General features: G+C 65.8%; 1 protein-coding gene across 1 annotated transcript in view; it reads right to left on the bottom strand.

Annotated features, from left to right (window-relative positions):
- Positions 1 to 4,406, bottom strand: part of CEMIP (cell migration inducing hyaluronidase 1) — a 46,851-nt gene that overhangs the window by 27,410 nt on the left and 15,035 nt on the right. The window lies entirely within an intron of this gene.

The raw sequence follows: 4,406 nt of genomic DNA on the forward strand, positions 1-4,406 counted from the left end.
GACCCTCCCCTGCTCACGCTGTCTCTCTCTCTCTCTCCTAGAAATAAATAAAACATTAAAGAAAAAATTTAAAAAAAATACTATTTGAAGACCTTTCTGCACGACGCAGGCGCCCTTGCAGCTACAGTCTGTCCCCTCACAGGGCTGTGAGCCCCTGAACCAGGGGGCGGTGCCTGCCGGCTCCCAGCTCCTCCACTTGGTCTGGCCCCGCCCACGTGCTCCCCTCCAGCCTCCTCCTCCTCCCCCAGGGGCGGGGCAGATGCACCCCAAGGAAGGTGCGGGGATGACAGGACCGTGGCACTGTGGAACTGTCCCCCGGCCCCAAATCCGCCCCCACACCAATCCCCCATTCCTTCCTGGACTGAAGACATGTCGGCCTGGGCCTGCCTTTAAACGCGGCTCGTCACTGGGAGGGCTGACCCCACCCACCCCACCCATGGGTGCTTTCTCCTCCGTTTGGGGACACGGTTACAGAGCACAGCTTCCCCTGGGGATTCGCGCCCGCACCGCAGGGCAGACGCGTCCGCCTGGCTTGATCGGCGGGCACACGTACCAGCCCACCACGCGGCTGACCCCGTGCATGAAGGCTGGGGCCGTGCTGGGTCTGAGTGGCGTCCACGGGGAACACCCCCCACCCTGCACCCTGTGGGGGCTGCAGGACCTGCCGGCTGCTGCTTGGAATCCTGCAGGCTCAGGGGGACAGCGCTTGCTGGAAGCACGTCAGTTTAGGACGCGAGACTGGTGTGCGCAGAGCTGGCGAGCTGCCCCTTGGTCACCACCAGCTGCCCGGGGGCTGCTCCAGAAACCCCCACAAACCCACTGGCTTAAATCAACAGAGGCTTCTGCTCCCGCATCTCGGAGGAGGCCAGAGGCCCGCAGTCAGGGTCCCGGGTCAGTGGTCCGGGGGGCGGGGCGCGTTCCTTCTGGCGGCTCCCGCAGTCTAGCAGCCACCTTGGCTGGCGGCCCCTCCTCCAACACACATCACTCCAGCGCCTGCGGTGCCGTCACGTTACGTCCTCGGACCCTCCCGTGTCCCCTCGTAAGGACCCTTGTGAGGACACTGGCCCCCCCCCAGGTGACCCGGGATGACCCCCAGCTCGTGAGCCTTAGCTCGGTCACACCGCAAAGTCTCTCTTGCTGACACCAGGCCCGGGGGGTTCAGCGCGTGGGCGTCCGGGGGGCCGCTAGTCAGCCTCTCACGGAGTCCCGCTGTACGAAGGGCTCAAGTATTAGGAAAATTCACTTTGCGAAGAGTCTGTTTACTGTACTTTCCTGCTAGCCCCGGAGGTCGCTGATGCCCGAGGTCGGCCCCGCCCGAGGGGTCCGGCAGGGACGCGGCGGGGGAGGGGGGGACCATCAGGACTTTCATTCCATCCACGTTCTGACATCCGCCAGAGGTGCGTTTGAAACAAGTTCGCTCTGCAGACCGCTGGTGCCTTCCCTCCAGCACGTCCCACCGTGGCTCCGGCTCAGGTCACGGTGTCCTCACAGGTGTGTACGGCCCAGCGCCTGCGGGGCGCTACGCGTCGGCCAAGCGTCCGCCTTCGGCGCAGGTCATGACCTCACGGTTCGTGGGTTCAAGCCCCGCGTCGGGCTCTGTGCTGACAGCTGGGAGCCTGGGGCTGCTTCCCATTCTGTGTCCCTCTTTCTCTGCTCCTCTCCGACTCCTGCTCGGTCTCTCTCTCTCTCTCTCAAAAATAAATGAACATTTAAAAAAAAGATCGAGAAGCAGAGCCCCCTTGGCTGGCTGTGCGGAAGCCTCTCCTTCGTCCCTGGCTGGTCGGGTCTCCTGCCCGCCGGCCCTGGGACTGTGACGAGCGAGCGTGCCGGCTGCCAGCCTTCCGGGCAGGTGCTGCGGAACAGACTCTTGCACAAAGAGCTTTGCACGGGCTCCGGGTGACCCGCTGGGGGAGCCGCACAGCCGGCCGCTCCCGGAGCAGCGCTGATGGCTGGTGAGGAAGGAGGCCCAGGTGCTCGCCAGCTTTAAACACCTGAAGTCCGGCGACGGTGACACGAATGGAGGACAAGGCCCCCGGTCTGTCGGCTCGTGCTCCGAGCGTGCCAGATGCCCACACTCTTCCCTTCACCGGCGGACACCCCCGCTTCAGCCGCGTCCACAGAAGCCTCACTGGCCTCCTCAACTACGCAAGGCTACACCCCGGCCTGAACCCAGCCAACGCCAGGGCCCGCCTGACGCGCCAGGTCCCGGGAGACACAGCAAGGCGTGTGCTTCCCGCGGCTGAGCACCCAGCAGGGGAGGGAATGAAGGCAGCCACAGATGCAGGGACGGCTCCCGCCAGCCACGGACGCGGGGACAGNACGGCTCCCGCCAGCCAGGGACGCGGGGACAGGCCCCGCCAGCCACGGACATGGGGACGGGCTCCCTGCGGCTCTAAGGGGCTCAGCCGCTGTCTGCCAGCCTGCAGGAAGGACAGGGCGAACCCGGCTCTGTGGCTTCGGCGTCATCGCCTCCACCCTGCCCCCAACGAGCCCGTGCTCGTGCTAGACCTTCCAGGACGGCTCCTCCAGCCGGGCCAGCCTCCGCTGCCTCGTCCGTGCAGCCGGGGGCGCTGTCCCTCCAGACCCTGCCCCCCGGCTCCTGGCCCGCCCAGTCTTCCCCGCCACCCCCCACATCCGCCTTTGCTTCTCAGGGTTCCCGCTGCGCCGGCCGGGCCAGGACAGCAGGCCTTCCCCTCCAGACACACATCCCCGGACGCCCAGCATCCCTCATAGCGTGTGCATTTCGGGGCTCAGCGACCCCCCCAAACTATGGTGACAGAGGACCAGTGGAACCGGTGTGTGCTGGCCAGGCCTCCTCTCGCACGTGGCTGGCGGGTAGGATAGCGGCTGCAGAGGGCGGTGGCTGTGGAGCCAGGCGGTCCAAGTCGGATCCCGACTCGGGTGATAGCTGTGAGTCCCTGAGCAAGACACTTATGCTCCTGTGACCTCAGGCTCTCCTTCTGGAAGATATTAACAGCACGCGTCTCACGGACCCCTCAGGACCTTTACAGGACCCGTCAGGACCTTTACGGAACCGCACAACCAGTTGTTCTGTCCTGCCGCTCTTCACAGGCCACCCCCAGGCCCTGCCTTCCCGGCCCCCATCCTGTCTGTAGACCCTCCCACCCAGCCTCACCCCTCCCTTGCTCCCCGCAGCACTGATGTGTGGGGGCCACGGCACAGGTGAGGGGTGGGGAGGCCTGGGGAGAGCAGCGGGGGGCTCTGCAGGCGGCCCGCACGGGGCTTCACCCACTGACCCGGCTCCCGAGTGCTTCCCCTGCCCAGGCGGGGCCCCACCCGGGCACTCGGGGGTCCAGAGAAGAAAAAGGCATCAAGGCCCTTCTAGTGGGACAGACGCGCCCATGTGAGGGTCAGACCCAGCAGGGCCCTGGGGGAGGGGCTGGGGCTGGAGGAAGTCTAACCCACGGAGCTCCCAGGCCCCTCCTCCAGGCCAGTCATCCAGTGGGGACCCAGGGGCCGGGGGCCTCCAAGGAGGGGTCAGGGCAGGACACGGAGCCTTTGGAGCCAGAGAGCTCAGGGTTTGAATCCTGGCTCTGGCCGCCCGCATAGAGTCTACAGCAGCTCGGCCCGTCAGAGCCCCCCCGAGGTGACGGAGACGCCCCCCTGCGTGCGTGCAGTACACCGGCCCCCGCCACCCACAGCTCCTGGACAGGCGGGGTCTGGCCAGGATGACTGAGCAGTGCAATTTTAAACTTCAGTTTTAATGAGATGTGAGTAGCTTCGTGGGGCCGGTGCCTGTGATGGAAGCAGGAGGCTGGACGCCCGATTTCCCTGAAGCGGAGCAGCTCCTCTGTGTCCTGGAGAAACGGCGGCTGCCGCCTTGTGGGCTTACCGCGAGGAGCGCACCGGTGGCTTTCGTCGTGCGCTTGGCGATAGCAGTTAAGGGCGGTATTGCTTAGAGGTGCAGGTGCTGGGGATGAGCGGGTGCAGGGAAGGGGGGTGTGGGAACAGAGGCGGAGAAGGTCTGGGGATCCAGTCGCCGGGTCCGGGGGTGTGGACGTCCACACTGCGGACGGCAGGACTGTGGCAGTGTCCTTAGAGGATTCGCACGTTCTCACGACTTTGTCATGCCGTCTGTGTCCCGTCAGAAAACCATCATGTGCTTCATGAAGGCCTGTTTCCCGGAATCTGGGGGCCGTGAGGGAGGATCTGGGATCCTAAGAGGTCACTGCTGGGGGGCACGGTTGGGAAAAGAGGGGGCTGGTGGAGCCCCTGCTTCACGTCGGCGGGGGATGGAGAGCCAGAGAACGGGCTTGGGGGCTGCGAAGGAGAAACGAGGGCCTCCGCAGGGCAGACCGACGGACACCCGCTCCCTGGGGCTTTTCCGATGCTGCCCACCAGGGGGCGCTGTCCTCAGGCGAGCCCCGCGCTCTGAGCCGCGGACC

This window comes from Crocuta crocuta, unplaced genomic scaffold (assembly GCF_008692635.1).
Source record: "Crocuta crocuta isolate KB4526 unplaced genomic scaffold, BGI_CrCroc_1.0 scaffold7, whole genome shotgun sequence".
NCBI lineage: Eukaryota > Metazoa > Chordata > Mammalia > Carnivora > Hyaenidae > Crocuta > Crocuta crocuta.